This window comes from Lotus japonicus, chromosome 5 (assembly GCF_012489685.1).
Source record: "Lotus japonicus ecotype B-129 chromosome 5, LjGifu_v1.2".
Lineage (NCBI taxonomy): Eukaryota > Viridiplantae > Streptophyta > Magnoliopsida > Fabales > Fabaceae > Lotus > Lotus japonicus.
The window spans coordinates 34,607,278-34,625,281 of record NC_080045.1 but is presented as its reverse complement, the minus strand read 5'-3'; the positions used below and the strand labels follow the sequence as shown (position 1 = coordinate 34,625,281).

At 42.2% G+C, this 18,004-nt stretch overlaps 1 non-coding gene across 1 annotated transcript; it reads right to left on the bottom strand.

Moving 5' to 3' along the window:
- Positions 1-14,372: 14,372 nt before the first annotated feature.
- LOC130721661 (small nucleolar RNA R71) lies at positions 14,373-14,479 on the bottom strand. Its single transcript, XR_009013582.1, has one exon. It is a non-coding gene; the product is annotated as a small nucleolar RNA R71 (small nucleolar RNA).
- Between the last annotated feature and the right edge of the window lie 3,525 nt (positions 14,480-18,004).

Here is an 18,004-nt window from a genome sequence, read left to right as displayed (position 1 = left end):
CCTTCATCTTCTACCTCAAACCTTCAACCGCTTCAAAATGGTGAGACAAACCAGAAGAGCTACTGCAGATGCACCCCAGTTCCCTCACATGGTAGTTGGTCTCGCAACGGGTCAAAGGGGCCCTGAGAATCCGACACAAGATCAAGCTCAAGAGCAGATTGTTCCAATTGCAGAACGAGGCTGTGCCGTTCACTGCGTATTTGCTCCTGAGGAACTTCAAGTCCTGGCAGAATGGAGATTCGACCTCGACAACCTGGCTACAAATGGGTATGATCTTCGTCTTGAAGTCCAAGCTCAAGGTTGGGGAAATTACTTCAACAGACTTCGAGGACCGGTGTATGATAGATTGGTCAAGGAATTCTGGAAGCACGCCGACTGCGATGATACTCAGGTGGTATCTCACATTCTCGGAAGAAAGATCATCATCACTGAGAAGTCTTTCGTGAATTTGTTGGGTGCAGACACTGCTTTTGGGTATCGTTTCCAACTCACGGAATCGAAGCTGAAACCCAGCACCAAGGATACAATCAACCAGGCCCTGTACACCAATTTCAAACCGGGCAAGACGAGTTACAAGGTGATGGACCTTCATCCCAAGCTCTGGATCTGGCACAAAATCCTGCTCCACTGCATAAACCAGAGACCGAAGGGCAGTTCTCCAGACTACATCAACTTCAACCAGAAGGTGATGTTGTTCTTCATCCAAGACCAGAAGAAGATCTGCCTTCCCTACTTCCTGTTCTCCTACTTGAAGGAATGTATCCGGAAGTCTCGCACCTCTGCCTCCATCAAGTCAGCAATCAAGTATATCCCCTTTGGGAGGCTGCTCTCAGACTTTCTCATTGAAAGCAACTTGGTGCAAGATCTGGTCCATGCTGGATGTGTAGAGGACCTGACCACCATTGTCAGTGATGTCTTCACTGCAAATTCTCTGAAGAAGATGGGTTTGGTCCAGAAGAAGATTGCTCCTGCTCGTGAAGACACATCTTCTGAAATCAGAAGTAGAAGGATGCCTCTGAATGACTACCCTCTGTGGACACAGGCAGACAATCCTGACGCCATTCGGTGCTATGTTGAAGACCTAAGGGCTCAAGGATTCGAAATTGATCTTGATGATTTCGTCAGCAGACTGCCACCAGCTCCAGAGTTTCCTTCTCCTCCCAAGAAGAAAGCTCAGAGGAAGATGATACTGGACGAATCTTCTGAGGAATCAGATGTGCCTCTGGTCAAAAAGAAGAAGAAAAAGCCTGATGATGGTGATGATAGTGATAATGAGGATGGTCCTCCTAAGAAGAAGAAGAAGAAGGTCAGAATCGTGGTGAAGCCTACTCGGGTGGAACCAGCTGCTGAAGTGGTCAGAAGGACTGAACCTCCTGCCAGAGTGACTAGATCATCAGCACATTCAAGTAAGCCTGCACTTGCTTCTGATGATGATTTGAATTTATTTTATGCACTCCCTATATCTGCCATGCTCCAACACTCCTCAAATCCCCTCACTCCTATTCCTGAATCCCAACCAGCTGCCCAAACCACCTCTCCACCACATTCCCCAAGATCTTCCTTCTTTCAACCTTCCCCTACTGAAGCACCTCTCTGGAATTTGCTTCAGAACCAACCCTCTAGGTCAGAAGAACCAACCTCTCTCATTACCATCCCGTACGACCCATTATCTTCTGAACCCATCATCCATGAACAACCAGAGCCCAACCAAACCGAACCACAACCCAGAACGTCTGATCACTCTGTTCCCAGAGCATCAGCACGTCCTGCTGTCAGAACCACGGATACAGACTCTTCCACAGCCTATACACCTGTATCCTTCCCAACCAATGTTGCTGATTCTTCTCCCTCCAATAACTCTGAATCCATTAGAAAATTCATGGAGGTAAGAAAAGAAAAGGTGTCTACCTTAGAGGAGTATTACCTCACTTGTCCAAGCCCTAGGAGATATCCTGGCCCTAGACCTGAACGTCTAGTTGACCCAGATGAACCTATCTTGGCCAATCCTTTACAAGAGGCAGACCCTTTGGCTCAACAAGCTCACCCTGCCCCTGACCAACAAGAGCCTATTCAACCAGAACCTGAACCCGAACATTCAGTGTCTAACCAATCCTCGGTTAGATCACCTCATCCTCTGGTTGAAACTTCAGAACCTCACCTTGGAACCTCTGAACCTAATGCTCAACCGTTTAACATTGGTTCTCCACAAGGTGCCTCTGAAGCCCATAGCAGCAATCACCCAGCCTCTCCTGAAACCAACCTCTCCATAATTCCCTACACTCACCTCCGACCCACATCTCTCTCTGAGTGCATCAATACTTTCTATCATGAAGCTTCTTTGATGCTACGCAATGTGCACGGTCAGACTGACCTCAGTGAGAACGCTGAACGTGTGGCTGATGAGTGGCACAATCTAGGCACTTGGCTAGTGGCTCAAGTTCCAATTATGATGCAGCTCCTGCATGCAGAGGGAAGTCAGAGCATTGAGGCTGCAAAGCAAAGGTTTGCTCGAAGGGTGGCTCTTCATGAACAAGAACAGAGACATAAGCTTCTTGAAGCTATTGAAGAAGCCAAGAGAAAGAAAGCTCAAGCAGAAGAAGCTGCACGTCAAGCAGCAGCTCAAGCTGAACAAGCCCGATTAGAGGCAGAGCGACTTGAAGCTGAGGCTGAAGCTCTTAGATGCCAAGCACTTGCACCAGTAGTGTTTACTCCTGCTGCTTCTGCTTCCATTCCAGATCCTCAAGCTGCTCAGAATGTTCCTTCCGATTCTGCTCAGTCAAGCTCATCCAGACTCGACATCATGGAACAGCGTCTTGACATTCATGAATCCATGCTGATTGAGATGAAGCACATGATGATGGAACTTCTGCGTCGAACGGATAAACCTTAGTTTTAGGATCTCTTCGTTTTTCTTTTTCTTTAACGTTGTTTTATTTTTGTTAAACTCTGTTTCTTTTTATTTACTTATTCTACTTTGTTCGTTTGTGATTAACTATGCATATATATATATATTTGTGTCACATATGTTTGCAAAAATCTTTTTATTCATCATGTCTCTATGTTTACATCATACATTCTTTCCCTAAAAGTCTAGAATGGAGGATCCCTCCTCATTCTTCTGCACTCCTGGCGCTGCTCTGACCTATCCTTCTCCAGACGCTCCAGTGCATACTGGATGTTGCTGAGCCTGTCCTTTAGCTCATCCCTCTCCAGAATCTCTTCTGCGGTATTGAGCTTCTCTTCCAAACTCTCTTTTTCTTCCAGCAGCTTGAGTTCAAGCCGGCTGAGTTCTTGCACCTCCTCCACGAAGGCAAGAAACTCCCTCAGGTCTCTCTTCACCTCTGGACGCAGGTCCTCTTCCAGCAGTGTCTGTGTCAGCTCCGCGATGGTCGTTGTACCCTCTGGATGCCTGATGTTCAGGAACAAGTCCTCCTCAAAGGCCTTTTTCCTCAGCTCTTCTAGTGCTACGATGTATGATGCCATTTTTCTTTTCCTACAAATTGTTCGAAGTGTGAAGCTTACCTTTCTCTCCAACGCTTTATATAGGCTTCACTTTCTCTCTAAAAGTTAATGCTCCTACGGTTTCTCGAGGTTAAGTTCTTGGTAACTGACCCTTCTCTTTACTCCCTTAACCGGTGGTAAACGTTCTTCTCTTGCATTAACTCTTCTATTTATTTCGCCTAACTCTGATTCTTGCATCGTTTTCATCTTCTTTAAACTTAGACCTTCTCTAAGGGGGAGTACCTTGTACTTCAAGCTAAGTTTTTCACACCCCAAGCTTTTTGCTTATGACAAAAAGGGGGAGTAAACCCAGTTTTTGATGTGTAAGATGTGTTAGTGTGATTTATTTTTCTTTTGGAGAATTTAAGAGTTCCACCTTCATGACCATAGATGTGTCACTGGGCAAATACAAGGAATACATTTCACTTCTTCTGAAGTGATTCTAAGTTGACTCTGATACCTAAGACTCTGATACCTTGTCCATGACTCTGATTACCTATGCGCTCTGATTACTCAATTTTCATCTATGTCATAAGTTTTTCACTCTGAACTCTTATATCATTTAGCTCAGAATCTAGACTTTACTAACGTTTTCATCAAGTATTAGATTCAGGGGGAGCTAAGCTCAGAATCAAGCAGTGACTTGAATTCAGAATGAGCAAGATAAACTATTCACATCAGGATAAGTATTATTCTATATCTCTAAACTCTGAGTGAATTCAGTTTAATGTTTAAGAATTGTTCATCAAAAATCTTAGTTTTGTCATCATCAAAAAGGGGGAGATTGTAAGATCAAGTTTTGATCTAGTAGTACAACTCTATGTTTTGATGATTACAAGTTAACCTTTTGATATGAACAATTGTGGTACTCTAACGTGTTCTTCTGAGTGTGCTATTTACAGGCTCTGACCTCTATTCAATCTCACACAAATCAGAAGCACTGTGCTTAAAGAGTGAACCAAGCAACGCTTTCGCATTCACCATGTTCAGTATGAACAGTGGAAAAGCTTCAGAAGTTCTGAAGTTATACAAACTCTGATGTGGACTCAGTCACTAGAAGCTCTGAAGATCCAGAAGTTCTGATAACCAAGAAATACTGAAGGTTCAGATGTTCTGATGGTGTAGAAGACTCTGAAGTTGCAGAAGCTGAATAGTGGAAACTCTGAAGTCCAGAAGCAAGAAACTCTGAAGGCCATGTTCTTCCCTCTGAGTTCAGAATCAGAAGATACAATGGTCAGAGGATCTGTGCTTTCGCTCTGACTCTGATCAACCGGCTTCACAAGTTCCAAAATGAAGCATTCCCCTGATCAGAAGTCTCCTAGGTTTAAAGGTCGCGTCGCTATCCAAGTACAAAAGCAACTGTACCTTCATGACGACCTACCTAACGTTCTCAGCCACAGCAGAAGCTGGATTTTCCAGAACTGCCCTCCAACGGTAGCATTTCCTATGCAACGCTCAACCCTAATCCTTGGAGTATATAAGAGGCTGAAGACTGAAAGAAACGGCTAGAAGAAGAAGCATTCACATACGCGCAAGATATATTCAAAATCTTCTAAGTTTTCTTTCATCTGAAATTCATCGAGTTTACTATTAGCTTTTTAGAAGCAAATCTCTTGTAAACAATTCTTTGATAAACAGTTTGTTTAGTTCCTTTAGGAGATCAAGGTTGATCGGATCCTAGAGAAGACTAAGAGAGTGAATCTTAGTGTGAGCTAAGTCAGTGTAATTGTTAGTCACTTGTAGGTTTCAAGTGCAGTTGTAACTCTAACCTGATTAGTGGATTGCCTTCATTCTAAGAAGGAAGAAATCACCTTAACGGGTGGACTGGAGTAGCTTGAGTGATTTATCAAGTGAACCAGGATAAAATCCTTGTGTGCTTTACTATCTCTTATCTTTAGCACTTAAGTTCTCGAAAGATTTGTCAAAATCTTTTAGGTGGAAGTTTTATACTGAAAACGTTATTCAAACCCCCCCTTTCTACCGTTTTTCATACCTTCATTCAGAACTTCTTGAAGGTTCTGAAGACAGTGAGTCTGATGAGAAGTGAGCCAACATTTCAGAAGAGTCTCAATTTTCTCAAGAGCTTGAGAAATCTGAGAAGAAGAAAGATTAACGCTCCATGGAAAGACTTGGTCAAATACCAAAGTCTTGAGTTCAGAAATTAAATCGACAGAAGTCATTCTTGAACTAGAAGGAAGGGAGGATGGAACTGAATGATAAGGAAGTGAATTGCGTTGTGATGGAGAAGAAGGATTGCGGAGATTATAAGGAGAAAAAGTAACAGAAAATCATGCATAAAACTTATCAAATCATAAAGGCATGTGAGTTACGAAGAAGACTATGCATTGAATCAGAGAAGAATTAATTAACACAGTCAACATAAAATAAATTTAGTCATAACAAATAAATGCATGCATGATAGAGATGAGGGATTCAGGGCTTGGAAGTGGAGGGAAGGTTGGCCATTAGGTACTTCATGATTGCTTCCATTTTGCCTGAGGACTCTTGGATTTGCTTGCTTTGCTCATTCTGAACACGTCCTTGTTCCTCAACCATCTGAAATGACCTTTGCTGATCATTCTGAATTCTGTCAATTCGGGCAGCAAGAATTTCAACTTTTGGAGCTGGAGCAGAGGTAGGAACTTCTGGAGCTTGAGTATGAGGAGCAACTTGAGCATCTGATGACATTGCAATATCAACTTGAGTTGACCCTAGCTTCTGAACTTCATCAGCATCTGCATCTTCCAGAATAACTATGCCGTCAGAGCTTTCTTCTGCAACCTCTGCTGAAGGCATCTCAGCATCCTCTGAGGTACATTCAGAGACAACACATTGTCGTTCAGCCATGGCTCTTCTCAAGGGTTCACAAACCTTGTGCAGCACTCTCTGCCTCTGCTCATAGGCCCTTTCAGATGCATCATGAACTCTTAGTCTTTTCTCCCTGCTAAGTTGCTTCTGAAGTTCATGACCTTTGCCTTTTGACCATCTCTCAAAGGCAGACCATAGACCATCAACAAGAGAAGCATCAAACTGATTATCAGTTACCTGATACAGCCAGTTCAGTCTTCTGGTGGCCTCTTCAGAAAACTCCTGAATGAGTTGAGTAAGACTCTGAGGAAGGAAGGAGGTGGCCAGGGTCAGAACAGGCTGAGGAGTTCTGGCAGCATTGGAGCTTGAAGCATTTGATTCATCCATGTTCTCTGAAGGAGTGGAATCAATCTCATGGTCCTTCTCTACGCCTGAGTGATCTGATTCATCCATGTGCTCAGCTTCAGAGATAGTATCTGGCCTTTGCCTTGAGGTGACAGTCTTCTCAGGTGAAGTGAAACTCAGATCCTGTGAGTTGACTGCTGAGTAGTTGGACAAAGACACATAGGAGGTCTCAGCAGCATCTGGAAGCTGATCTTCAAAGTTGGAAGCAATTTGCTGAAGGGGCTTCACGTTGAAAGGCGGTACAAGGATCTGAACATCATCATCCTCTTTTTCTGTCTCAGCAGGGATCTCACCAGTTTGGGTTATGAGGAAGGTGTGTGAAGTGGATGCAGGCTTGGGAGTGAATTGTTGAACTAAGGTTCTCAAAGTAGCCTCACTTTGAACAATACCTTGAATGAAGGAATTGAAAGGAGGTATTGGTTCAGTGGAGACGGATGTGGAAGAGGTATAAATTGGAGTGGAAGGGATGACTGTGGTAGCTGTTTGGATGGTTGATTTAGGAGCTTGAGGTTCAGCTTGTGTTTGAGTTTGTGTTTCAGGTTGAGGTTCAGGTTGAGTAGGTTCTGTTTGGTTTGAGGTAGGCAGAGAGGTAGATATAGGCAGGGGTTGTTCAGGTATAACTACTAAAGCAGAATCAGAGTTAATGCTTTCAGTAATTACCTTACTGGGACTTCTGATGGATGTGGTTGTGGTAAGTTTGGCAGCCCTTGCTGGATCAGAAGTTCTTTTAGATCTTCTTTCACGTTGTTCTTCTGAAGCAGGTTCAGAAGCTTGCTCTGCAACTGCCTCTTTCTGCTGAAGGGGACCTTTCAGAGGCAGTTTCCCTCTCCTCACAAAGTGTACTTCATCAGAATCTGTGGATTCTTCAGCCTCTGAGGCATGTCATCATCTTCAGTCTCCTCACTTGAGGAGTCTTCCCATGAGTCTTCTGAGCTTTCAGAATCAGAATCTTGTTGTGGTTGAGCTGAGGTTCTCTTCGGAGGCCTTTCAGGAGAGAGTTCCCTGATGATCACAGTCTTGGATGCAGCTTTCTTCTTTGCAGGTTCCTCTATCAGAATCCCTTTGCCCTTAGGATCTGAGGGCTTGCTGCTTGTTGTTCTCCTTGATTTCCTGGTTGTCAACTTAGGAGGACTTTCAGGAAGTGTGTTGACAAATTCTGCAAGAGTGATAGGATCTCCTTGTCTTCTGAGCATCCGCACATACTCCAGAATACATGCTGGATTGTCCTTCTTGGACCAAATAGGAAAATCATCAATGGGGTAGTTCCTCTGACGCATCTCATCAGAAGTGTCTTCTCTGGGAGCAACTTGAATTTTCTCAATGATCTGCATCTTCTTCAACTTTGTGCCATTGAGAGCATCACTGATACTCATGGCCAGATCTTCATGAAGTCCAAGGTCTGATAGAGTCTTGACAAGCTTATTTTGGACGAAGATATCTGACAGCAGCCTTCCATACGGAATGTAAGAGATGAACCGCTTGTTCTCAGAAACAGTTGTGGTCCTTGATTTCTCAACACATTCCTTCAGATAATTGAAGAGCAGGAATGGCAGGCATATAGGCTCACCTATTGAAATGTAGTACATGATTACCTTTTGAGTTGCATTCAGGTAATCTGTTCCTCCAGTCCTGGGGTGAATGCAGTGCATGAAGATCTTCTGCCAAATCTTCATCTGAGACTTCAAGTCCTTAATGTTATACTTGGTTTTCTCGTAAGACCAGTTGTCATAGAGCGCCTTGTTGACAACAGTCCTCATCCCAGCAACATTTGCCTCAACATTTTTAATCCTTTTTCCCTGCTGGAACTCCATACCCAGCAGCTTTGCAATAGATTCTTCAGAGATCACAATTTTCTTGTCCAGCACATGAGAGACAACGTAGTAGTCGTTGCAGACTGCGTTCTTCCAGAACTCGACAACCAACTTGTGATAGATCGGACCACAGAGCCTGTTGAAGTAGCCAGACCACCCTTGCAAGTTGACTTGGTCCCTAATATCAAACCCATGTTGAGCCAGATTATCAAAATCAACTCTTGCTTCACAGCACACATTCAGGTCTTCTACTTTCTTTGCACAAGTAACTACATTTGGTGCATTCAGAATCTTCTGTGCTTCCTCAAATCTTTGATTCTCTTGATCTTCAGCAGTTTGTTTGGACGAAGCAGAAACATTTACCTTGGGTTTCCTCGATTTCCCCATGATTCTCAGAGAATGAGGTTTAGGGTTCAGAGAGAAAGGGGAAATGTTGGAGGGAGGAGTATGAATGAATGCAATGCACACGAATAGTTTTAAAACCGTAAGTGTAAGTGAGTGGGAGATCGTGTGTGACAGTGCATATAGTGGGTTTAATGGTAACCGTTGACAGTTTTAAGAAATAAAAGGCAAAATCAACAGTTATAAAATATATAGTCTGAAAATAGCGTAGTAGAGGAGAGTAGACATCATCATTATAGCAGATATACCACGTGTTGGTCAATTCGCAAGTGTACGAATACCTCCGGGTTTTAAAATATCGAACCACAGGGATTGTGAGTGAGAATTGTTGATTTAAGTCTAGAGTTTGCAAGTTCTTAAAACAGTAAAATTCAGAAATTGGTTTTGGTTGATTGTGACAAAAGTTTTGCAAAAGAGCAATGTTGAAAGTGATGTAAATAACAAATGATGGAAAATTGCCTTGGGTTTTTGATCAACTAATCCATTTTAGTCCACCTATCCTATGCATGTGATATCTTGATTTGTCTCTTGTTGTTATAGCCTATGTACTTACTAGTTGATTCCTCACAAAAGTAATTCTCTCAAATTGAAAGATAAGCCCAATTCCTTGTGTACTTAAACATTCATAAGAGGTATGATAGCATGGTTATTCAGGCCAACAAAACCCTACCCTCACTCTATTCCTAGAAGCAAGTATAGAAGGATCTATTCCAATTCATGTCCCTAAATCATAACAAATTTCCATTTGATTATAATCTAGCCTATAGCAGAGGTGCACCAAAGCTAAACATGCAATAAGGAATTGAAATACAAGATTGAATCAAGACTCATGCATAGAAATAGGATTTAACAAACTAAAATTTCATAGAATCTCTTAACCCAAAGCAAAAAGTAAACTAGCCACTCATGGCTAGTGAATTCATAAAGGAAATGTAAAGAAAACCTGAGAAGAAATACAAGTTGGAAGCCTCCCTTGGCCCCATAGTTCTCCTCAGCTCTCAAACTTGATCAAAAATGAGTAAAATATCCAAATGTATCAAAGAAATTGGCCTAAGCCTTATTTATAGGCAAAATGAACGAAACTGGGCGCTCAGGCGCCAATTCAGAGCGCCTGAGCGCCAATTGCATGTTGAAAAAAACATGCCTCTGACCCTATTGGCGCCTAGGTGCCCATTCCCAGCGCCTAGGCGCTTAAGCTCGCCTGAAAGTGACTTTTTGGCTTCTGAAACTCCTCTTTTCAATCCTCTTTATGTTCTTCATCAATTCCATGCTTCTTGGCCTTCTTTCTCCTTCAGTTTCTGCTCTCCAAACCTAACCAACAAGACAAGGAAGATTCTAGAAGCTCCAAGAGCTCATTAGCACTAGAAGTCCTTCATAAAACACAACAAAACCATGCAAGTCCTAAACTTTACTTAAAATGCAAGAAAACTACCTATAAAACTACTAAATTACCAAAACAAAATCAAGACTAAAGAAAAGAATAAAAATGCATGAGAATGCATGAAACACTACATGAGACTCAACAAAAAGACTCAAAACAAACGAAGAAATGACCTTAAAAACACTACTAAAATAGGGTCATCACACCACTATACTCAACGACAGCTCGTCCTCGAGCGTAAATAACACTCGCTTGCCCTCAAGCGCAAGAAATGCTCCCATACAAGTGCTCTCAACAAGGAATACTTCACAAAAACAGGGGGATAAAGGAATCACAGCTAGTTCCAAGAGAAAGACCCGACAACCTACTTCATGCATCTTTTGAAAAGAGAAGAGTGCAGAGTCCATTCATGAGAAGCATATAGAACTAAAAATCCTAGGACAAGATGTTCATTTAGTGCACTGAGCACACAAACAAGTTCATAGGTCCTGAATGTCATTCACTCAATAGCAACAAAGATCAAACATGCAAATATTCACAGAGACTTCCAAAAGGGTTGAAACATTGGCTAGGTAAAGCATGATGGTGGTTGGTCCCTAAGGGAAATTTAGGCTTTCAAGCACATTGAGTGTGGTCCTCTTCTATTAACCCCGGAGCTTTTCACCACAAACACTTTTTTTTTAACAAGTCTCTTGCACCCATCTTTACAAACTCTTCTTGTCTTTTTCCAACTCCAACTTTTGTTTAGGAGTTCTTTTTCTTTCTTCTTTTTTTTTTACTGTTTTTTTTCTTGAGGCAAGAGACTATTTCTCATTTTCAGCTCCACTCAAATGAAACAAGGACCAACACTCCCCAATATTCCAACCAAAACATCCATCCCAAACTTGGCTACAACAAGATTCTCCAATTAAGCTCAAATGGGGCAACTAAGGGCAATGTTCAACCACAAACTCAGAATCTCAAGAAATCCTATAAGTCTCAAGAATAAAACAGAAATCACTAAGCATGCTATGAGTGAAATTAACGCAGAACCAAGAATTGCAAGTGAGTCAGGATCCTCTAGGGAATTTTTATGGTGAAGGGTCAAAGATAGACCCTTAATGGACTCACCTCGACTCCCTTCTCAAGACACACTCGGAAGACCGAAGTCTCCTCCTCTCTTCCCCAACATGCAATCACTCATCCCCGAAACAACAACAAGTATTCACAAAAGCATTTTCAAAAACAGCACTAGTAGGGAAGCAAAACTATAGCTAAAAGCATGTGAGTATAGGGAAGTAAGGACCCAAAAACAAAAACAAAACCAGCTAAAACAATGCATGATCAAAAAGAAAACAAAATCTACAAATTGAAAATATGCTAAAAATGCATGACCTAAACTAAGAGTAGAGTTACCTCAACAAAGTCACTTCATGGGGTCATGGTCACCCCTTCCATCGCCATAATCCAGATGAACACCGGCATCATGCATCAAGCTCAAGTCTATCATCCCCTGCTCCAAGGTATTAAAATCCAAGGGCCCATTGTACCTGGGGTCTGATGTGCTACCTCCCCTCCAATGGAGGTCAAGATCCCTGTGTAGGCGATCTTGCCTCAAAAACATCCGCCCGAAAGCGGCCTCCATCCAAGCAGGAGAAGGATCAGCACGTGGTGGAGTAACCACCTCATTCACCACCTCAACATCTTCTTCTTCATCTTCTCCCGCTGGCTCCTCAGGATCCTCTTCCTCTTCATCTTCTTGAGGCATCCCTGCTGTCCATTCCTTATAAAGTTGAGCGATCCTCTCCTTACTGAGCAGAGGTGCCACAGGCAACCTCTTCTCAATAACATGGACTGGCCTCCTAGGTCTGTCCCTCACCGCATGAATCAAAGAGCAAATCAAGTGAGGAAAGATGGGCCGATGCTTGTCTTTACTCCTGTTGTAAAGGGAATAAATCCAACCAGCAATGATGGTGGCCACATCCATAAGATGACCTCTCACAATGCAATAGATAGCAACCAGTGTAACCTCTCTAACTTCAGATTTGTTAGAGCTAGGAATGAGGGAATCCTGCAAAAATTCAGCCCAAACTCTAGCCAGCGGTGTCATATCCTTCCTTTTCACAAAAATGATCTCATCTTCAACTGCTTCCCAGTCCCGCCCAGGCCTAACAATCACTGCCTTCATGTCTTCCAAGATCTCCGGTGACTTCTCTTCTAAGAGCTCATGATAAGTGGCCTTCTCGGGGAAAAGCTCCTTCTCTTGGTCCTCCGTGAGGAGACCAAGATGCCTGCGAATGACTGCTGGATTGTAGTCAATCACATCGCCCCTAAACCAAGATGAATTCACCGGTGGCCTGGACCTGTCCTCTTGATTGTCACAGTAGGTGTTCGCGTAGAACTCCCTAACCATGACTTCACAAGCAAACGGAATGGGGTTGACCCAATTCTTCCACCTCCTAATCTCCATGGCTTCTTGCATGCCCAAGAGGTCTCTCCTTCCCTCCCGATACAAAACTCCCCGCTCCTTCACACACTCCTTGTGTGCTAGGTGAGCTCGGTAAAACTCCTCCTTAATCGCCGATAAGAAGCAGGAGCGATCAAAACTCCGGGAGGTGGAGGAAGAAGCTGCAGCTCTTGTGTTGGTTCTTGCTCTTTTTACAGGCATCTGCAAAATTGTTAGCCCATACACAAGCCACAAATGTTAGAAATGTTAGTTCAAAAATAAAAAGAAAAGAAAGAAGAAACTTTGTACAAAAAAAACAAAAATAGAACAACCTAAGAGCACCCAACAAGTTTCTTAGTGATTTTGGCAAAGAGAGAAAAATTACCACAAGCACTTGCCAAAAATCGACTAAGAGAACCCATTGAGGCATTCTATCAAACACCTTATAAGCAAAAGCTAAACTAAACTAATCCACAAAATCCTAACTACTCATTCCTCACGAACTCACAACCCCTTTCTAATTAAGCACAAATCACCCCAATATGAACATACACAACCCAAACCCAACTTGCAATAGCACAATTTCACTCACCCTTACCCAAAAGAAGCATGCATTGCAAAACTTATGAACTATGGTGAAGGAAAGTGGAAAAGACTTGATGCAATGCAGAACTTTGAAGTAAAAGGAAGAGCCAATGTGTGTGCAAGTGAGAAATGAGAAGTGGAAATGGGGTATGGAGAGAGTGGGGTGCGTTTTTTTATGGGAGAATGGGAGTTAAGAGTGGGAAAATGAAAGGTTGGGGCGCTCGAGCGCTCATGGGGAACGCTCAGGCGCTCGTGCCAGGTACAGAGGCACTCTGCCACTAATTGGCGCCTAGGCGCTCAACCCAATTTTTTCACAAAAAATTTTTTTTTTCTTTTTTTTTTTTGAAATTAAACACCTACAATACTACAAAATTAAAAAAAAGAAATAATAAAATAAAAAGAATGGGTTGTCTCCCATTTAGCCCTAGGTTATAGTCCTAGGTGGACTCTCCTTCCGATGGTGTTAGGAAGGAAATTCCTTTCCATTGATTAACTTACCACAAGTGCAAGGAAGAAACCTTGCACAAAACCTCTGGAGTAAATCCTCCCATGAGGTTATGTCCTCTTGCTCATCAAACCAAGCTCTAGCCTCCCTTGTCAAAGAATGAGGGAAGAGTTTAATCTTCACTTCATCACTTGAAACACCCTCAATCTTAGCAAGGGTGCTAGCTTGGGTAAACTTCACCATATGAGCATGCAAGTTCTCGTACTTGGATCCCCCATACTTGTTACCATTAATAAGCTTGATGAGAGCCGGATGGAAGTGGGGAGCTTTTAGTTGAGACCGGCATTTATCAACATGGTGAGCCAAAGCCAATATGGTGGAGTTTCCTCGGAAGATCCTCATGCTCATATGGAAAGGTTCATCCGTAATTGCAACACTTATTGGGTGATGAATGTTGCTTCGGAAGCAATTCGGTTGAGCCTACTTCCATTCTCTTTGAAGGACGCAGCAGAGGATTGGCTAAATTCACAACCTCAAGGGAGTCTCACTACTTGGGAATACCTTGCAGAAAAGTTCACAACGAGGTTCTTCCCAAGGTCCCTTGTGAGGAAATTGAAGAATGACATCATGACCTTCGCACAATCCTCAGATGAAAATATTTATGAGGCTTGGGAGCATTTCAAAAAGCTTTTGAGGAAATGTCCTCAACACAATCTCACCCAAGCTTAATGTGTTGCAAAGTTCTATGATGGTTTGTTATACTCATCAAGGTTTGGCTTGGATGCGGCTTCAAACGGGGAGTTCGATGCTCTTCCCCCACAAGCGGGGTATGACTTGATTGAAAAAATGGCAGTGAGAGCCATGAACTCCGAGAATGAACGCCAAATCCGAAGAAGTGCTTTTGAATTTGAAACTTATGATAAGCTCATTGCCTCCGATAAGCAACTCTCCGAGGAAGTAGCGGAAATCCGAAAGCATATAATGGAGACCAAGTCAATTGGAGCAAGAATGACTTGTTTGGAGTGCAAATTTTGTGGTGAATCTCATGCTAGTAACCAGTGTACTGTCAATGATGGTGATAGCGAGACTAGTGCATTAACTCATGGAAGAGGAGCTCCAACCGCAGAACAAGGGCCTCTTGTCCAGCCGCAAATTGTTGAAAGGACGGTTGGCAAGAGGAGTCTAGAGGAGCTGATCGAGAGATTCATTGATCATACAACGAGCAATTACAAGATCCATGAGATGGCTATAAAGAGCTTGGAGAACCAATTGGGACAGCTAGCAAAGCAAATGTCCGATAATCACCAAGGTAAGTTCTCTTCCGAAACTTTAACTTTGACTGAGCAAGAAAATACTGCTGTTGTTTCTACTAGGAGTGGAAAAGTGTTGCATGAGGCAGAGAAAAAAGTTGAGGGAGAGAAAAATGAGGAAGTTGAGGAAGAGAGAGATGAGGATGTCATGGAAAAAGAGCGAGAGAGCCCATTAGAACTAGAGTTGTAAATACCCATATTCCTGAGCTCCGCAAGATTCCATTTCCCAAGGCTTTGGTGAATAAAAATTTAGATAAACAATTTTCTAAGTTTTTGGAAGTTTTTAAGAAAATCCATATTAATATTCCTTTCTCCGAAGCCTTGGAGCAAATGCCAATCTATGCTAAGTTCATGAAAGATATCCTCAGCAAGAGAAGAAAGTTGAGTGAGGTTGATGAAACTATCTTGATGACCGAAGAGTGTAGTGCCATTTTGCAAAGAAAGATGCTTAAGAAGAGAAGAGATCCCGAGAGTTTTACTTTCCGGTGGAGATTGAGGGGTTAACTGTGGTAGAAGCCTTGTGTGATTTAGGAGCGAGTATCAACTAGATGCCGCTTAGTATGTTTGAAAGGTTGAACTTAGGTGAGGTTACCCCAACTATGATTTCTTTGCAAATGGCGGATAGGTCTTTAAAAACCCCTTACGGGATCATTGAAGATGTTGTGGTTAAGGTGGATGAGTTTGTCTTCCCAGTGGATTTTGTCATTCTAGACATGGAAGAGGACTCAAAAGTCCCTCTCATACTGGGGAACTCTAACTTTGAAAGTAGGTAAAGATGAGGTCCTCTTCAATATTTTTGACTCTTTGAAACACCGAGCAGATGAGGAAGTTTTCCGATGTGAAGTGGTGGATGAGCTCGTGTGTGAAGAGTTTGTTAGGATATCTATTAAGGACCCCTTGGAAACAACAATCATGGAGGGGCTAGAGATAGAGGACCAAAATATTGAGAGAGAACTTGATTCTTTGTACCATGAGGTGAATGCTACTCTATCTCAATTAGAATCTGTCTCTTCCCTTTTTACCAAAAGGATTTGGAAAGAAGAATTAATTAGGGATGAGGAGATTCCGATTGAGGATAAGAGTGAGCTCAATCCACTCCCTTCCTCTCTCAAGTATGCGTTACTCGAGGAAGGTGAGAATAAACCTGTTATTTTGAGTAGTGCTCTCACTCCCTTGGAAGAGGAGAAACTCCTCAGAGTTTTGAGGGATCATAAGTCTGCTTTGGGTTGGACTATTGATGATATCAAAGGTATTAACCCTGCGATATGCATGCATAAAATTTTGCTGGAAGAAAATTACAAACCTATAGTCCAACCTCAAAGGAGACTTAACCCTTCCATGAAGGATGTGGTGAGGAAAGAGATAATTAAATTGCTTGATGCAGGTGTTATTTATCCAATCTCGGATAGTGAATGGGTAAGTCCTGTTCAAGTGGTTCCCAAGAAAGGAGGCATCACTGTTGTTGCCAATGAGAACAATGAATTGATTCCCACTCGTCAAGTGACGAAGTGGAGGGTTTGTATTGACTACCGAAGGCTGAATTCGGTAACTAGAAAAGATCACTTCCCTTTGCCTTTCATAGATCAAATGCTTGATAAGTTGGCTGGGCATCAATACTACTGTTTTCTTGATGGCTATTCCGGGTACAACCAAATTTGTGTTGCACCGAAAGTGTAAGACCCAAGTTTTTAAGCTTATGCCAAGTGAATAAAATTCTTATTCGCGATTAGGGTTGATGTATCGTCAAGGGAAAACTTGAACAAAAGTTTACTAAATGAAATAAATTTATGAAGGAGAAAGTTCAGGAAAAGTCTAAGGATTGTATCAAAATCGACAAAAGGTATAGCACGATCGATATACGCTTAAACCTAGGGCAAAAACCCTAGTAAATAGCTAGTTTACGCGTAAAGTCACGATGGAAACTAATTCCAAAAATCTTCAGAGAAATGTTAGAACTTCTCTTATTCCATATATAACAAGCGTTTCAAGGCGAAACCCTAGGATCTACGAACGTCCGATTCCAATCCTCGGAAGTTTGCCGAAACTAGAACCCTGATAGTTCAAAACCCTAAAATCAACCGACGATGAAGGCTTTTTCTATCACACACGTACACCCATTTCTCTCGATGATTTCAATCTTTCTTCAGAAGGAAGTTTTCTATTCCGACATTCAATGCAAAAAGTAACTTATCGGGTAAAATAGTTTTACACCGACTTTGCATTAGTCACCTAAAATACAAGGAAACCTCTTTTGAGTTTTGGTATTATGTCGCCAAAACCTATCTTAGAATTCACGGAGAATGAAGCCGGAAAAATCGGAATCGCGAAACTTTCATTTTCCCGCGTTTTTCCAACCTCTATATATAGCATGAAAATGAGAAAAAAATCACAAAACTTACCCATTTCTTCCCACCAAGGCCGCGAGCTTCACAAGAGGAGGAGGAGAAGAGATTTTCTTCATTTCTTGCTTGATCGTTGATTCAACAGTTGCTGCTTGAAGGTATCGAGGTATAGTCGCTAATCCTTACCTCTGATCGTCTTTTCCATAGCTTTTCTCTTTGTCTTTATGTGCTAATAGTTTTGAGGTTTTTGCAAAACTATCCTGATAACTTCATTTTTCTATCTAAACATCTTCCCTACGTGCCCAAGAGCATGTTTAGCGAATAATACTGCGCCGATTCTCGAAAAACTACCGTCGAGTTTCAATTCTGCTTAAAATACCCATTTTGGGGCAAAGCTTCGTCCTTTGGACTGAAAACTATCGCCTTAGCTTAGTGCTAGTAGGATTAGTCGTCATAAACGTCGTTGGTGACGTCCCCATCCAATTTGCTTTTTGAAATTTCAGTTTTGAAATTCTGAGCTAAAAATATTGACCAAAATACCCCTGCGATAGTTTTTGATCCGATAATTTTTCCGAGTTTAGAATACCCT